Source organism: Sturnus vulgaris, chromosome 4 (assembly GCF_052056855.1).
Source record: "Sturnus vulgaris isolate bStuVul1 chromosome 4, bStuVul1.hap1, whole genome shotgun sequence".
Classification (NCBI taxonomy): Eukaryota; Metazoa; Chordata; class Aves; order Passeriformes; family Sturnidae; genus Sturnus; species Sturnus vulgaris.
Window position 1 is genome coordinate 49,202,180 of NC_142246.1, and position 19,134 is coordinate 49,221,313.

Consider the following 19,134-nt stretch of genomic DNA (forward strand, 5'->3'; position numbering starts at 1 on the left):
GGCTTTGTTTGATTTGCTGTGTTGCATTTCATCCCACTGTCGTTATAAGCTCCAGTCCCCTTCTTCCTTTCATGCATGAGTATGTTCCACACTGGAGACCTGCTGTGAGGTTCCCCATACGCAGGGAGGGCACAGAGGTAGTTGCCTTGGGAGGGATGTTTCTGGTGTGCAGCTGAGCTGACTCCTGACAGGTCTGTGACCCAGAAAGCACCTTTGAGAGGCAGCTTAAACATAAACAGGCCCCCAAGCCTGCAGGCATTGCTCACCTGCTTTTGCAGATTATTAGGCAGATCAAGAGAGAGCAGAGGTGATGTAAAACGACCATAGTATGAGGTCTCTGTAGCCTGCTTGAGAGACAGCAGGTTTGCCAGTGGGCTGTGGGAGGCACACTGCTTGTACCAGAACTTTACACTGGAGTGGAGCTGTGTAGGGGTGTGAGGGGTTTTTTTTGTAGGACCAACTATCGCTCCAGTGAGGATGTGTCGCCACAGCAGCCTGTACCTCTGCTCTCTGTTTTGGAGGCTACGTACACCTTGTAGCTGGCATAGAGAATGCTGCTGCAGAAGCTCTTTTAGCTTAGCAGTAACTGCACCTTCTACCTTTCTTTTTTTGGTCTTGTACCTTAATGTCCTAAATCATATTGCCTGTATTGCTTAATACCACATCTGGCATTCTTCCCTTCCTTGTCAGTTTATGTACACATTAAATTAGAAAGCAGTCCTCTACCAGATCAAGCTTTGCTTCCTCCCCTTAATCTACTCTGAGGTCTAGATAATTAAACTCTCCCACTACCGCTGCCACAGTCTTTCACATGTTTTGCTTCTTATATGCTATGCTTCACACCTCCTTCCCAGTCAGTGCACAACACACTCATTTTAGTACATCTGCAGCACAGGTATAATCCATAGTGCCCTGCTACAACCTAGTTTATCCCAGGCTTCAATTTTCAAGATGGGCCAGATTCTCTTTTGGAAACATTAGAAGTCTCTAGAGATGAAAAAGGAAGGAAGGGAGAACCAGAAATATTTCTCTGATTCTTTGTGCACAAGGCATTCTCAACTCTAGCCAAATTTTTAGTAATTTAAATTCAAAATGGTTCTAATTTTATTTCAAAATATAAATAAGGTGTTATACTTCCGTACACAGCTGTTTTCCCAATTTAACTTTTTCAGTCAGCCAAAGCATAAATAATTTAAAATGTGATATTGGAGGAGAAAAATCTGGTGCTCTTTGTCATGTTCTGTAGTGGAAATACCACTAGACAGCATTAGAGATTTAAATATGTTGGTCTGTCTCAGGATATGACCTGCTTCCAACTTTTTCTGAAAACGAAATACAGAAATGCTCATTTCAGTTGCTTTCATTTTGCTGTCTGTGTTTTTCTGATTTGATACCTGATCATCAAAAGTCTTTCTGCCAACCAGTGTAGGCATTTTTTGTGCCTACAGGGTACTGAATATTGGTATTTATGTTTAAATTCAAGCAGTACATGGTGATACTTTAGCACAGCATTTGCTGTTTCTTTCCCACATGGGAAGACATACAACTTCATTGGTAGTTTGGTTTCATGAAGGTGGGTAAGGGGCCTGTGTAAGCAATAGTAGTGTTTTGCCTTCAGATCTGGTAGTATTTAGAGGCCAAAATAGCAAAAAAAAATCCCTGAGATCTGAGCATATTGTGTTTGGTCAGGATTACCAAGGAAGGCAGTACTCTGAATGTTTGTGTAGAAGTGGCTTTAGAAATCTCCATGTGGCAAACTTACACTGAAATCCTAGGTAGAAGAGAGATCCACGCCACTGCCTGCCCATGTATCTGCCATCACCACACCCAGAAAGATTCGTGAGGGTCATGGATGTCTTCTACTACTCAGCTCAACACTGAGGTTGGAAGAGTTGGCTTTTCTTTTTTTTATTTCCAGCTGAAGGACCTTCTCAAGGAGTCCCTTTTGTTCTCCAGCAGCAGCCAGCACATCCAATCACGGCCTGCATCTTTCTACCCCTCTTTTGTTGCAGAAGGCAGCCAGCTGCCTCCATACCCTTTTTCCCTGAGCAGGTAAGTGACTGTCGCTGTTACATTTGCCAGCCCCCCTGGGAGACTGACGAATGAAGCTGCGCTCCTGAGACCCGAACATATAATTTGCAACACGCAATTTATGTCACATCATACCTAGCTGGAGCTCTAGTGCCTGGAGTACCTAAAATACATCTACAAATAGATCATGTCATGTCAAAAATGAAATGGAAGGTGATAGTAATTGTGGACTCTATAATTAGAAAGCAGGAGTGTCTAACTAATGGCAACACCTGGAATACCTGCACAAAAAGCTAATCAAAAGTCAACTTGAAATCCAAGGAAAGCCTATATATGGCTGTTTCTGCCCCTTATAAAAAAACTGCTCAGAACATTGCAAATTATACTCTGATCACATTTCTGCTGGTGTGAACCACATGGAAGTAAAGCCCTAAACAATAATCTGATTTTTCAAGAAGGTTACATCCACATAAATGTATGAAGCTGGACATGGTAGGTTTTTCTAAATGTAGAATATATCTATAAAATAATGGTTATTCCAAGTCTAATAAAGTTTCCCTGATGTTATGGAGAGTAAAAGTCTGTTAGAAGTACAGGGTAGGAGGAGAAGGAGGAGGAAGAAGCAGCTTTAGGGCCATGTGAAAACAAAGCCTTTCTTCTCTCCTTTTAAATATTTCTGCTGAGCCTGATTGAACATAGGATGAAAAGCTGCTGTCTTGAGATTTGAGGAAAGCAAAGGATTTCTGTTTCCACTATTATATTGAAAAGTTCTTTTCTGCATGAAAGGTCATCCCTTCTAAACGTCCTCAGATTTGTGGCTTAAGTTTTGGGGGAACAGATCTGCTGATGTCATGGAATTCTCATATCAATAGGTATCTCTGAGTAGTCTCTGTGGTCAGGAACATTAGGTCTCTGTTCTTTACATTAATTTTACATTGAACCTTAGCTTAAATATTTCGAGAATTAGGTTTTTACTAGTAAAAGTGGCATAGTGGTGTGGTGTGTTTTGACAAAAACTGTTGTTACATGGTAAGAATGGTAGAGTAATGATCTGAGGTGTGGTACTGAGACTGGCAGTCGCAGTGTCAGTATGAGCAGTGGGATCTTCCAGAATCGGGCCTAAACATTTGATGTTTTTGAGCTCATGTTTCTCTCTGTTATCTACATTGTTAAAGCCATGCCTAGAATGCGTTAGAGCCTTTTCATGACAATTGTTTGGAAAAAAAACACCAAAACCCTCCTAGAAAACATTCTTCTGTCAAAATACAGCATTTTACAAAAATACAAAATGTTTCATGAAGCGTTTGTTTCAATGAAAATTTATTTGGGAAAACTTTCCAGGGCTAGACTGGAATTCTTAAGGAAAAAGAAAAGAGAAGATGACTCCCTGGGAAATAGCAGGACCACCTGTGGCAGTGATGACCTCATATATGTCCAGCCTGGGTGCAGAGGTGATTTGTACTGCATGTCTGCCTATTTACCTACCTCTCCAATTTCTCTGAGCCTTGTCAGAGGTATTTTGTGGTGTGAACGGTTCACCATTCTCCAGTCCAAAGAGTTAATAAGTTAGGGGTTAGATTCCTTGTATCCACCATAGAGGCCAGAGTTCCTGTAGGGATAAAGCAGGATAAATTTAAACTCACCTTTTCCACTTCCAAGCAAGAAAGTTGGTCACCTTGTTACACATTACTCCTGTGGTAGATATGGGTCCAAATGCCCCACTTAACTTTTTCACTTTTATAAAGATTTTCATTCATTGCTGAAGTAAAAGTCAGCTCTGAAACTGAGCTTTCCCTCCTGTCCCTGAAATAAATTTGTTATATTCCTGTTTGCTTCTCAATTACATTGTCCATCAGGTAAACCCACCATGAAACAGGCTGTAGTCCAGTGGATGGTAGACCCAGTCATACGTGGTCGATATGCAGACCTTACTAGCAGTCAGGGGGAAGGTTTTATGTGTTTAGATGAGGAGAAGGGGAAATCCTGCCTACCAAGGAGTCTTCATCTGTGCTCATGTAATCTCCAGTTTGAAGATGGTGCAGGTTCTTCTATGAGGAGTAGCTACTATTGTGATGTTTGTAGTACAAACCAAAAGTGAGCTTCAGTTTGAAGACAGGAGAGGGTTGAAGTCAGCACCAGATTCTGGCTGCTGCTATGTCTGAATTGCTAATGGGAATTATGAAAATAGTGTTAGCATGAGCAATGTACAGTTGTGCTTTCAACCATATTTTCAAGTCAAGAGCACCCTTTTTCATTCTCAATCAATTATGTGTCAAAGTGGAGGGAAGCAGGACTGTAGTCTGCCTCCTCCTTGCCTCATTTCATGCTATTTATTGTTTGAAGCAGGTGGGAAGAGGCAAGCAGGCTCATCTTGGACTCTGCTGTTGTAAGACTGGTCGAGGTCATACAAGAGCTATGATCTCATCTTTTTCTTTTTCTGTTCCTTCTTTTTCTTCTTTTTCTTCTTCTTCTTTTTCTTCTTCTTCTTCTTCTTCTTCTTCTTCTTCTTCTTCTTCTTCTTCTTCTTCTTCTTCTCCTTCTTCCTCCTCCTTTCATGACCAACCACAACCTATCCCACAGGAACTATTTCCAAGAGAATCGTGTATCACTGGCATCTTCATCATAAACCATTTAAACACAGAATCAAAGGCTCACTTTTAGACATTTCTAAATTTTCAAAGAAAAAATATGAAGAGGAAAATTCTGCTCTTCCTGATATGCTTCTAAATCTGGTACAACTCTATTGAAATAAAGAAATAAGGCCTGGAAATTTTATCTTCTGGCTCAGAAAACAGGACTCTACAGCAGGCCTGATTCATTGTGGAGGAAAGCCAAGTCCACACCAAATGTTCATATTAATTTGATAATTTGATTTAGGACTTGACTGGTAAGGCAAGGTGACCCCCTAAAGTATTGAGTTCAGTCAGCTTAAGCTATTCTTAAAATGTTATAAGATATTATTGAAGACAGGCACTGTTCTAACTGCAGAAGGGCACAGATTTGGAATGTATTATTATTGAGTGACTGCACAGCCTATTCCCAAACTGTAATTCAAGTATGATGGGTGCTGAAATAAAAAAAGGAGAATAAGGACAGTAAGTCCCACATACTTGTCCAGGTGTAGGGGAGACATATTATATTCAAGTATTAGTTCACTATTACAATATTTGTAGGAGATCTTTGTTCTGTGTCCTGTTGCCCAAGCCCAGTAACATGCAGACCTTCCAAGTGTCCAGTCTTGGAAAACTCACCCATCAAAAAAAGGCACTTTTCCAAATGTCCTGCTGTGAATGGCACCCTTGCCCCAAACCCAGTTCATCTGATCCACATGATTTGCACAGGTAAGTTGCTTGAATGGTTTTGGAATAACTGCAGTCTTGCATATTGCATGCTTGAAGCTACAGGTGAACTAATATGTCACATTTCCTATTGTAACTTCACATTGCAGATATAGGCTTATTTGGAGGAATAATATGGGAGATACTGGTTTTTTAACTACAAATTGTTTCTTTGTAGTAATTGTATGAATTTGAACACAATGATACAGGGTTTTTATTTATTTGAAATAAATAACAATATCTGTAGAATTGGTGTGTTCCATCCAACTAAAAATATCCAATAATCTATTATTAAATCATTAAAATATTTTAAACTAAATTGGCTGTAATGTTTTTACAAACAGCTAGCTTATGAAGGCGGTAGTTTCCTTCCATATGCAATAAAAAGCATTTCACATGCATGAAAAACTAGTGCACCAAATTCCAGGCTATAAATAAGGCAATTGTAAAATGTAGATGCTTAGAAACACTAGCAAACTTCAGCCAACAAAGCAGGGATCAGGAATTTATACCCTCGTTACTGGTAAATACAGTCACATTCTTTACTGATCTGTATTCCCAGCCAAAACATAAAAGTGTCCTAGTGCATTACCTGCTTGGAACTAAGTCACCTCGAGCACATATGTTCCAGAAAGCCAATCTGTGGCCATGCTAGCACATGGAGCTCTGCGTGTGCTGCTGTAAATGTATCTGTCTACCTTTTAAGCAAAGTAACTGAAAGCCCCTCAGGGTGTTCTTACAAAATGTAAATTCACTGACTTGGAGACCTCAGCATGAAATCGCTGCTTTTAGTGGATGGCAGTTTAACCCCCTCCTTCCCCTAATAAAGTGAGGAAAAAGAAATTCAGTCCCATAGTTGTTCTTACATACATGCAGCATTTGTCTCTTTTCTTCTTCTTTGACAAAATAAGTAATTTAGACATCTAAAAGTAGCTGGTTTTTTTTTTAACAGAAATCAGCAATAAATTCTTAATGCTCTTGTGACAGAATAATCTCAACCTGCCAATAATTCATTTTTGAAGCTTCTGCTATTCAAGAATGAATTGTGAGGAAAGATGAGCCTTCTTTTGGGTTCATACTGATGCCTCCTGCCAAATATTAATGTGCTTAAGAAAAAAAGCCCTACACATGGGAGCTTAAATTCATTAGCGGACGTCTTGTAAATATTTTGACAATACTGCATGAATCACGTAGTTCTCTTAGAATGATGTGCAAACACACATGATTAATGTGTCTTAAACAGTTGCACTAACTAGTCTTGGTTACATACAATTACCCATCCAGAGTGGCAGGCACCTATATAATTGACTTCAGGGGAACTGTTGCAGTTCCTTCTTAGCTGATAACTGGGCATTTTTCAGTGTGGAGTGGGGTGTGAAGCTCTGCATGTCCAGTTCCAAGGCCACTAAGCTGTGGCCATGGAGCAAGTGCAAAACACAGGTGCCCTAGGGATGAGACCTTGTTGCCTGTGAATTAAGCACCTTCAAGAGTCAGTCATTCAAGTATAAAAGTAATTTTGTAATGAGATGACTTTATTGATGGGACAGAAATTTCAGGGTATGTTGCAGAAGTCCTCAGTACTGTTAGCCAAATTCTGATCCTCGCAATTTGAAAAAGGGGGATCTAAGAAATTACAGAAGTCAGAATCAAAATTTCTCACTAAATCATAGAATGGTTTGGGTTGGAAAGGACTTTAAATATTATGTAGTTACAACACCAGATCCCCATCCAACCTGGCCTTGAACACTTCCAGGAATGGGGCATCCACAGCTTCTTCAACCAATCTTTTCTAGTGCCTTGCTACCTTCACAGTAAAGAATTTCTTCCTACTATCAAATCTAAAACTACTCTCTTTCAGTTTGAGAATTCCCTGTTATCCTGTCACTACATACCCTTGTAAATAGTCTCTCCCCATCTTTCTTGTAGACTGCCTAATTCTTGTGGGTATTGGGAGGCCACAATGAGGCTTCCCCATAGCCCTCTCTTCTGCAGGCTGAACAGACCCAATTGGCTCAGCCTTTCCTTGTAGGAGAGGTTCCCCATCCATCTAATCATTTTGGTCGCCTCCTCTGGACTTGTTTCAACAGATCCATGTCCTTTCTGTGCTGAGAATTCCAGAGCTGGATGCAGCCCTGCAGGTGGGGTCTCACCAGAGAAGAGCAGAGCAGAGGGACAGAATCCCCTCCCTCCCCTGCTGCCCATGCTGCTTTGGATGCAGCTCAGGACAAGTTTGTCTTTCTGGGCTGTGAGTGCCCATGCCTGGGTCATGTCCAGCCTCTCACCCACCAGCACCCCCAAGTCCTTCTCAACAGGGCTGCTCTCAGTCTATTCATCCCCAGCCTGTATTGATAAGGTGTAAATTTCCTCAAAAAAGTCTTCCTTTTTTCGGTTACTTTTTCATCCTATTGAAAGCAGTTAATGGAAAGTCACCAGTGTTAATGCATTTCAATAAGCTGATTCTCTGGGATCTTTCAAAGGAAATGATAAAACAACCTTAAGTTTTAAAATATAGTGACACTTTATGTAAAAATATTCTCCAGGATTTTTTCTGTATGTTGCTAATGATGTAAACAATAAGCTTTCTTCCATTTGAAAGTTAAAGTGCTACTTTTACTTGTCCAGTTCTCCAGATTAGTTTGGGCTCTAGTTATCATGTCTCTGTTCTTTTCGTTTTCATCACCACATTTTCTTTTTCTTCTTATTCAGATGAATTAAACTTATTTCAAAGACTTGCCAATTAATACTGGTTGTCTCCTGTCCTAAAAGCTATACAAACACAGAGAAAGAAATAGTCCCTTCCCTGAAGGTCTTCCCTGATGATCTAAAACAAGAAGGAGCTGATGGGGATGTACTAAAATAAGCATTGCAGATCAATGATATTGGCTGGTAGACTTAATTGAACAAGCTAGAAAAAAATGTCACTGGCAGTACACAAATTGCAAAATTTTATTCAGTGCCAGATCAGAGATGTGTGCAGAAGCCAGGGAGACCTTTCTCATGATATATTAAGGGAACAGGTCTCACTCATTCTGTTCTCAGGGCTGGGTATGAGCTGCTTGACAAAGCCTAAAGGGTACCTCATAGGGGCTACAAGAAAGGATGCAGTTCTGCCTGCACTCCAGGGAATAAGTAAGAGGAAAGCCACCTGAGCCCTCCTGTTATATCATGTATTTTTCCTGATGTGCTTAATTTATTTCTCTGAGTCTGTGTGGTTCTGCCACTATCTCCTCTGAATTAATCACAGCTGGTTTCTCAACCCAAGCAAATTCTTACAGAAACTTGTTTCTCTCTCCTGTGAATGCATGCAAGAAAGAAAGTGCTATTTTTAAAATGTAGTCACATTTTAGATTAGAACTTGATGATATAAGCACAAGACACATCATTAACTACAGAAATCTGTTAATACTCATAATCAGTAGATGGGTACAGGACTGTTTCTTGTATTACAGACACAAAGTGATGCATAGTGTTTGCTAACTGCTGTTCACTTCTAAATACCGCATGTTACTCACTCATTAATTACTGCCACAATTTGCAGGAATTATTCCATAATTAATTAGCCTCTAAAACACTCTGTTATATCTCTTTCACATTTGGGAAGTGCTATTCAACATCCGATTTTTCATACAATTTTTCCATACAAGCTTTGCTAAAGCTCTTTGAACATGTCACCTTGGCGGATAACAACATGACATGGGAATGGCTACAACAAATAGGAATGACTACAAGAAATTAGATAGTGTGAAAAGTTTTGGAAGCAGTGAAATATCACCATTAAATGTAAAATTAATGTGGCATTCCTACATCATGAAATTCTTCCTTCAAACCATGAACCAGGCAATACTGTAAAAAGTTTGAATGCAGACTACTTAATAATTTATGTAATTCAGGAATTGGTTCAAATCTTAGAAAAACTAATTAATTTGAATGTATTTGAGCAATATGACTGATATAATGGCATAAATAATAACCTATACAGACTCGGCATCCTTCACTAGCATGGATCCCAAAGTATCAGTTGTGGAAATGAAGCCACTGCTTCAAGCACCTCTGCCAGCTTTACCATAGATCCAGTCTTCCTCACTACCTCTGGTATGCCATTTATGAACTGCAGGGGTTCAGCGTCTCAGATGAGTGAGCCAGTCTCTGTTAGGAAAGAAGTATCTTCTCTACAGAGAGTTGCAGAGAGAGAGGGGCAGGCAGAGATGTAATTATTTATGTGTCACATAGCTCCTTATGATCTCTAATGACTGAAAATACTGGGAATGATTATAAGTCTCATTTTAAAAAGCACCACAAATAATAGGTAGCACAATCCCCACGTCACGGGACTCTTTCAAGAGCCAATCTCATAGTGCCAGTCCACACAGCGCTGAACATGTAGAGTTCTGGGAAAATCTTGACATTTATTTAGGTGCTTACAAGGGAGAAGAAATCTTCTGAAAATTTAGTCCCAGCTGCAGGGGGTGCAAGGCCTTTGGTAAATTCCTATCAATAGCTGGATTGTAAAGCTGGAGATCACACAACAGCCTTGGAGTAAATCAGTATTATGCACTGTTAATCCACACCCACTCTCCAGCCAAAACAAATAAAATAAAAGCTCTTAGTGCATTACAGTAATGCAAAGCCCAAGATAATATGGTGAACGTTCTCCCATGAGCCAGAATGCATGTTCAGCTGAGGTTCTGAGCACCGGTGATCACTGCATGGCCAAACACACCCAGGAAGAAGTGTCAGGGACAGAAAGGGAGGCAGAATAGAAAAAGTACCATACCAGGGCCAGAGGACGGTGTCACTCCATCTGTCACACCACATGTACCAAAACTAGTAACTTCTGCCTGCTCTGTCTTGGTCACAGCATTCATGGTAACCTGTCCATTGCCTGCTCTGGCAAGTGCTGTCTCATCCAGTCAAAACAACTAAATGGCATTTCATTTTCCTATGCCATTCTCCCTAAAAATCCTTTATCATGGAGGTTTTGGACTGCTCCTCTTTGGCTCTGGTTAGAACAAATGACAAGTTGAGGTATTTGCTGTTCTATTAAACTCTTTTGTATTTATCACCTCTGGTTCCTTATCACAGTCTGTTTTGTCTGCACACTGAGGACATACTTGGAAGATTAACTCTTAAAGGAGAGCAAAATCTTCCTAGGCACAAACCTCTACAGAGGAGGGTTGCAAAGTGCTTCAGTGAAAATGAGCTCTTAAGCTATGTAGTAGATGAAATTGTGGGGGTTTATTAGACAGAAATGATTCTGTTCTATATATTAATTTGAAAAGGAGGTGGTGGTTGGTGAAGATGGGGGAGGCCAGTATTGTGGTGGCTCCCTTTAGTAGTAACTGAAGATTGATACAGTTAGATGTGGTTTAGGTGCATTGATAAAGGTTGAAGATGAATAGGTATATACAAAATGAAACAAAATCATAACCATACCTAGCACATCATCTGCTCTCTGGACTCAAAAGGACTAAATGGGTACTGGCACTGAAGGACTTACCTGGAAAAGAGGGCTTCCAGAATAAAAAGTTTATTTTAACACATTAGAGCTAAATATGGTCGAAGATCGTACAGTTTCATGTTCAGCTCCTGAAAATACATTAGTGTACTTTGATCTCCAGGGCCAAGCCAGCTTCCGCTTTTGTTAAATCAGATGGGTTTTTTGATGAATCTGCAGTGGATGTGGTTTGTTGAGTATTACACTGAACTAAAAGTACTGAGACAAACAATTGTGGACCATCTAAGATGAAGAGCATTAACAATTAAGCTTTGGTGGCAGTATTTGATAAAAGAAAGATACGTTACCTTAACTTAGCTGAAAGGACTGCTAATGTGAAGTATTGGACGTGACTCTGAGGAGAGTATGAATGTGAACTCAAACTGAATAAGTAAAATGTGAAGAAAGTTAGTTTTGAATTAAAGATTAAAATGGTTTAACTGTAGATTTAGCCTGAAAGTTATTTAGAAAGCTTAGCCTGAATTTTTGCATAGTAACAGAAATGTTACCAGCTATTTGAAGAATGTATCATTGCATATGAAAATGTTCCATTAGAAACTAGTGACCAACAATGATACAGAGTGCAAGAGATTACACAGAAACATACTGAGGAATGCAGAAACAACTGGCTCATATTCATACTGTGACAGCAAATACAGCTAAGCTATCAAGATAGTAGAAAGGCTTTCTAGCTTTAATACAAATTCCCAAATTGTTTTGGCACTGAACTCAGAATTGCACAGACACAAATTGAATTGCACATAGGATGACTCTGAACATCGTAGGAACACAAATAGCAGCTTTTGCTGAAACATGGAAATGCTAACCTTAGTACTAAATGGAAAAAAAACCATGATTTGGGAAGACATCAGTAAAAAAGCTCAGTGTTGTCAGGTGAGAAAATGAGGTCAAAGAAAAAGAAATGTACTTTCTTCTAATGTTTAAGGAAGCAGAACCAAAGCTGAGTTTCAAACTGGCAGAAAGAAACTGAGGGAGATAAAATGATGCAGGAATATGACTGAGAGGGCAGCTAAATCAAAGAGATAAGAATTAATGATCTACTCTGAGGTGTAATGCACATGGCACTGTTTAGGTGGCCCAACAGAAGCAGCAAATCAAGCTTAGTGAGAGGTTTGGAATCAGAAAAACTGAAAAGAAAAAAAAAAAAGAATCAATTTACTGCAGAGGGAGAGAAATTTATAGTAAATGAGAAGGTATAATGCAAAGTGAATTTGTGGGATTAGCTTGATGTATTGTTTTCTTCTTGAGCAATATGACTGAACATTAATGTAGTTTCTATATGTGGAAAAAGTAGCAAGGCTTTGCAGAGAAAGCTTTAATGTGTTATTAAGATATGGTTCTCAACCTAGAACTCAAGAAAAAACACTACACTTGTCACCCCCCTCACCAAAATGATACTGGGGAGACTGAGTTAGACTGACTGAAAGACTGTACACACAACACACAAATATCTAAATCAAAACCTTGGTACCCCAAACCATAGCTGTACAATAATACCACTAGATCCTCTTAGTCCTTAGTCTGCCATATGCATGTGGCACTTGAGGGCAAAAATGAGTGTAGGTTGAATGGGGAAGTAATCCATTCTCTTTACTGATATATGCTAATGCTGTTAGAACGTACACAGAAGATACCATATTCTGCTTATCTACCTGACTTCATCTCAAGTGCTTTAAAGGATGGTCAGAGTGAAGGAAAACATCAAATAAGTTTTAACTGAGATGAGGGTATGACTGAAGGGAAAATGCAGGTTAAAATTGTTGATGCTTTTTAAAAATTATAGCAACTGTATCATGTATTTCCTTTCCTACTACTGCCAAGTCAAACTACGTACAACTGGAACTGAGAGAACTGTCCTTGTGAGAGAAACAGCCTGTGATCATTAATACATAGCTTTTCTTTTCTATACTGTGTCAAGCCATATATTCACTTTTCCTGGGTAATAACCAGCCACAACCAGGAGACACATAGCTTCCTAATGAAACGGAAGCATTATGATATCTAACTTCTATCGCTGTTACTGAGCCAGCAGACTTCCCTGCTTGCTAGGTCTATTTTACCACCTACGAGATAAATCCTTTTGGGTAAAAAGGATGAGAGGAATTAGTGTTATTAAAGATGTGTGTGTGTATGCATATTCCTATGTGTTCTAAGACTCTTCCTAGCAATTTAAAAAACTCTTATAAAAGATATACCCAGTGTACAACGATGATCTCCAGAAATCCCTTATTGGGCAGTCTTTAATAGTGCCTCTCAGGGCAATTCCTCTTCCAAGATGGAGACTGCAGCAGGAGTTTGAAACTTGGTTGCCTTTGACTTAAATGTGTTTGGACTTTCCAGCAATGCAAGTGGTAACACTCTTTCCCTTGTACAAATCACCTAAAGTACTAGATGCTTCTGTTCTAAGAGCTCTGGGTGGATTATCCTTAACAAATAGAGAAAAGGTGAGAGTTTCAGCCCTTTTGCTCTTTACACCAGATAAAAGGGAAAGAGTAAATTACAGCTACTCTCAGTATCCTTTGTCCTGCTAACAGAGTTTGCTGGGAGCACAGCAGAAACCATCTGTGAGAGTTCCATTTTCCCTGTGGCATGTGTGGGCAACTACAGGGCTTGGAGTGGCAAGACAAGGAAAAAGCCACCAGTCTGGGGAGGATAACCTTGGAATGTTTATGAAGACTGCAGGACCTTCTTAATTATATCGCTGACTTCTTCAGCACCTCAGATCAGGGTACTCTAAAGCTCTAGGACAGCTTCTCACTCTGGAATAACTGTGATTTTTGTCTTTTTAATTACATTATTGGCAAAATACATAATCAATTAGAATCACATAAAACAGGGAGGAAACATCCTGTCATTTAAGTTACTTGGAGACAAGAGATATTTCCTAAATATAATGGTACATACAAAATTTAAAGTATAATATTCTTTTAAATTCAGTGAGTGGAAACATAGTAAGGAGGAACTCTTGACTTGTGGAATGACCTGAACTGCGAAAACCTAAAAGCTCCAGAGAAAATAAACAGCAAACAGAAAAAATGAAATTGAACCAGAGAAAACTGTTACAATAGGAAAACTAGCTCTTTGGGTTATTTTTCTGGAGCCTGACTGCATTTTATGACCAACATATATTTCTGCATGTTCCCTCTTTTTCTTCCTTCCTTCCTTCCTTCCTTCCTTCCTTCCTTCCTTCCTTCCTTCCTTCCTTCCTTCCTTCCTTCCTTCCTTCCTTCCTTCCTTCCTTCCTTCCTTCCTTCCTTCCTTCCTTCCTTCCTTCCTTCCTTCCTTCCTTCCTTCCTTCCTTCCTTCCTTCCTTCCTTCCTTCCTTCCTTCCTTCCTTCCTTCCTTCCTCTGTGAGTAAGGAACTTGCAAGGGTTGATGGAGAGTACAACACACAGTGGCTGTACATGAGTGGATTGTGAAACTTCCTGTAGTGTCCAGGCTAGGCTGGAGTACTTGCAATAACTATGCATTACTCTTGATATATTTATTCATGTTGGTGGCAAGATTTACTTTGAGGGAAATGTTAAAAGGTGTTGGATGGAAGAAGAGAGTAAAATTTCAAACTAGAAATTCCTGGAAATGGCTAATATGGTCAAATCTCACAACTGGAGCAGGCTCTTTTAAAATGACAGATGTGATGTCTCCACTAGAAGGAAGACCAGTGAGTCAAATCATGTCCACCTTTCCTTCCCATGACAGTATTAATTTTCTTTGATTCCATAGGGATCTCTAATCCATGCCAGCTGCATCTGCCTTTTAAATCCTTCTTTAAAACGAACTTTACACTGTAACGCCTGAAGGAAACACCTTGTCAAAGGAACCTAGCTTGATAGGTAATTTGAGAGATGACCTTTTATATTTGTAGTTAAAGAGATAATACATGAACCAGACCTAGTAGGAACCAAAACTATGTTGATTCATTTCTACCCTGCTGAGCATAGTTGCTGTGAACATATGGCTGTCCTACTAATGCTTGTATCTTCTCCTCTCTTCCCTTTTTCATTGCTTACCACCTTAATAATTGTATTGCTTCTTAAATTAAATTTGCCATAAATCTGATCAGTATTTTAGTTTGGGGTATTGTCTGGATCAGTCTTAGATTGCACTTTGGAAACCTCTAGTTTCCCTGCATATCTTACAGCTTTTGATGCATAAGCCTTGTTATTGCAAATGGATATTTCAGCAGTATGGCTTGGACTCATCTCACCTCTCTTCACCTCCTAACATATAAATCTGAGTCAAGAGAGAGAGATAAGAATCATTAAGATGCCAGTCAGACTTATCTGTGACCTGTACTCTAAAGTAGGTTACCTTATTGACAGCTCAGGTTTGGTCTCCCCAAGAACTACAGCACCGTATATATGTAAATATATATATGTATATTCGGTATTTGTTTGGAAGCAAAAATAATCCATACACTTTCGATGTTTTGTTAGGAAAAATGGATAGGTTTGTTGAGTTAAATCAAACGCAGCTGAAATTCAGGTGAACTGATGGTGCTGAAGGGATTGCTGTGGGGTGCAGTGGTCAAGGAAGAATATCAGCCAAAGAGAGCAGTGAACTCAATTCTGGATGCTTCTATGGGTATATTTAAGCATGGGGTGCATATATTATCTGTAGATTCATACATCACACTAGAATGAGCAGGATGCAGACGGATATTTGAAATACAGATTTGATAACAGAAATGAAAGATGAATGACCCTAAAATCCCTAAATATAAAAGGACATTTGTCATGACTGCAGCAGGAAGTGAACCATAGGAATGTAGATAGAATTATACACAGTGACAAATTTCATATAGTAGGAAAACATGGGAGTTTAGTACCCCTGTCAATGTGTGAAAACATACATTTCTTAAAGATTAATTTCTTTTACATACTCTACAGGTCTGCTGCGACTCCCATTGTTTTACAGTCACAGCATGGCACAAACGGAAAGCTCAAGTGTTCCTGTTTCATTGATCTTTCTCTTTTGTCCACAGTTTGCAGCAGATTTGGCAGTGGTGAGTTTTACCAGCTGAGATTCTCCAGATAGGAGAAGGAATTATATGGGGGGGTGGGGGGGAGAAGCAACGAAAAGCTGATTCTGAGGTTGACTTCAGCAAAAAAAAAGGCTAAAATGTTCCAGTCGTTAAAGTCAAGATACTTAGAAGCCTCCCTGAATAATACATTTAAGTCCTGATTCAGAACAAGACTAGTCTACCATTTAACTTGCAGGTTTACATGAGACTTAAATGATATGTTCAAAAAGTTGCAACTTGCAGCATGCATTGAATGGTGCATAAAGATGTTAATATTGCTGAGGTAAACATATAATTGGCGTTCTCAGTATCTTGCTTTTATAGATACAAAATCGATACCTATTTTAGGCATACTAGTACTTTTACAACAACAGACATTAAAAGAATCGTCAGATAACACTTGTTTTAGTATGTCTAGAAGAACTAAAGGAAAATAATGTATTGTTAAACAAAATTATCAATGTTTGAGGTATTTGACAATTGTAAAAACAACATGCTTTCACAAGCAGCACTATTAAATAATTTTAATTTGCAATAATAGTGGGGTTCAGATTCTCTAGTGTGAAACATTAATGTGAAACATTAGAGACCTGTGAAAACATCTACAAAAATATTGAGAGAACATTTACTTTGTGGTAATACTCATCCTAGGTGACAGACAGCGTTCTCAAAGCTTTTTTGATGACAAAGACAGCAATAATGCTTCTTCATAAATAGATGTATAATGACAACAATCTGCAAAATCCAAAATCATTTGAAAAAGATCTACATTCAGAGAACACAGTCCTCACCTTTTTTGAAAGATTGTTTCTTTATTCTGACTTCTTCTGTTTTGATTGAGCTAGATGTCAACACATTTTTTGGGGGATCTATTCTTTAAAACGTGAGAACAAAATATTAGCAGAAACCACAGCAGCAAAATCATAACTGTACAGTTTGCCATAAGAAACTTGAGAAATAGTTACCAGACCCCTTATGCATCTTTAATTTCTCCATAGTTTTTCTCATTAAGAGCAGGATCATCACTTCCATGTAGATGCCAGGGCACAGCTCCTTTCTCATAGCAGGACTTGGCTCAGCACAGCTGCAATAAAGAACATGGATTTACACTGTCTTAATGGGCCAACTGGCAATCCCTGGGACCAGAGAAGACCAGCACAACCTCTATATTAATCTTGAATAGTATCATTTTGCCCTCAGGATACTAAATACTGCTGACCTCTCCTAAGTCTGACTCATATCTTGTGATCAGGACCAAGAAATACACATCAGTCTCAAATTAGCATTCTTCAGTGTCACAACCCCATTAGAACGAGCATAAACAAAAGCAAGAAGCACTCCTTTCCCCTTCCCACCTCTTGGCTTCCTCCTAGGATGGATGTGGGCATAAAATGAAGATCATTAAAGAGGACTTTTGTATTAATGATTGACTGTATGTTACAGTAATCAGATAATGGCTATATCAGCTTTCATTAGAAGCCTCAAGAAACCCATCTTTGCTATGCATTATAAACGAATTTCTTCTAGATACTTTGACAACATTGTTGATTAAAGCCTTAATATTCACTTTATAAGGCAAATTGTTTTTTGGACAGTTTATTGCTTTGTGTAACAGCAAACCTGAATATTAAATGGACTTGAGAAATGTTAAGGAAAACTCCACATACTGAGTATGTGGAGTTCTACCCTAGAGTATTTGCATGGGTCTTGTAGGTAGATTGATAGACAGACAGACTTACATGCAATCCAGGTATAAAAGAAATAACCCTGTTACTTGATCTCAATTATCAATTAAAATATCTTGGGCCAATAAGAACCGAGAGTAATAAAATAAATGTCCATTCATTAACAATGGGCATTTCTTGGAGTAATGGTCATCTGCTTGGAGTAACCCTTTTGCAACTTGGAATCAAGCAGATTCAGCAGAGCAGTGATAACAAACAAATGTTCAAGAATTAAGGCATATTGGTCCTTGTTCAATTGGCTGATAAAATCTCCTGGTCTGCCTATAGCATGTTTCAACAAGATTTCTGCACTCAGGGCTTTGTTTCTTCTGTTCTGCAGATGCAGTGTAAAGCAGGTATGTGACTCCTCAAGGGGGCTAAAGTTACACCCAGGAAGGGTTGGAGTACTGAGTGAAACGTGCCCGCCATTCTGAGCACGTAGGACGGTGTGCCAGGAATCGCAGGGAATCACACTGGCACACCAGCGCGAGTGAGAAGCGAGAAGGCTTTCTCTGGGGGCTCATCGCAGCAGCACAGCACCGGCTACCATGATAACAACTCTTGCTGGCAGGAGAGAGCAGCTTAAAATATTTGTGTGACATCACATTTGGACAGGATTGCACATGCGTGAGAAAGGATAGCTATCTTGTTGAAACAAGAAAGTTTGTTCATGTCCCTTGTGGTGTCTTCTGTGTTTTGTTCTGCCCTGATTTTCCTGTTAAATCACCACAATACTTTTTTTATCCGTATTTCTTCGATTTCTACCAGTTTGTGCGGGTTTTTGTGTTTGATTTTCACTGTGTTCATTCCCAAGTCTAGTAGCTCACATTTTGTTGCCATTCTTGGGATCGCAGGGTATTCTTCTGACCACGCATTGTCATCTGGAATATCATTTCCCTTTCTCAGCATTCTATTTCTTGAACCTCTGGGTCCACAGCTTTAAGAAGGTGAATATTGAAAAGCACTCAGGGAACTGGGGTAACAGTGGTAAAATGATAGAAACTGGTATTATCCAAACTTCAGCGATTACCTCTGTGAGACAATGCCTGCTGCTGAATGTCCTGCCTTACAAAGGAGGTGCTTAGTTGTACGGTCATCTAAATGCCAGACACTGTGCTGTCAGCATCCAGCTACTTGCAACACCTTTTAAACCGCCTGATGTGTGGAGAAGCCAGCTGGCCTCTGCACCCCTTTTCGTCTGTAGAATACGTCTGAAATCAGAGAAAGAAGCAGGTTCTGGGAACATCAGCAGAGGATCAACAGAATTCCTCTGGGGTCATCCGTCAGTCCTACACTATGCAGCAGTGGAGTGCCATTTTTATGCCTTCTGACAGTAGAGCTGAAGGATGATTAATATGACCTCAGGGAACAGTAAGGGAAATGGCCATCCACTGCCTGCTGATGCTTATTGTAAGTTGGAATGGTGGCCTATAGAAGGATAAGAGTGCTTCTGGCACTGAGACCATCTTTGAGTCATGAGTGGTTGTCATTCTTCCCAAGGAA

At 39.5% G+C, this 19,134-nt stretch overlaps 1 long non-coding RNA gene across 1 annotated transcript; it reads left to right on the forward strand.

Moving 5' to 3' along the window:
- Positions 1–1,211: 1,211 nt before the first annotated feature.
- LOC148224010 (uncharacterized) lies at positions 1,212–18,261 on the forward strand. The gene is made up of 4 exons (XR_015803312.1): positions 1,212–2,052; positions 3,373–3,482; positions 15,774–15,889; positions 17,972–18,261. It is a non-coding gene; the product is annotated as an uncharacterized LOC148224010 (long non-coding RNA).
- Positions 18,262–19,134: the final 873 nt, after the last annotated feature.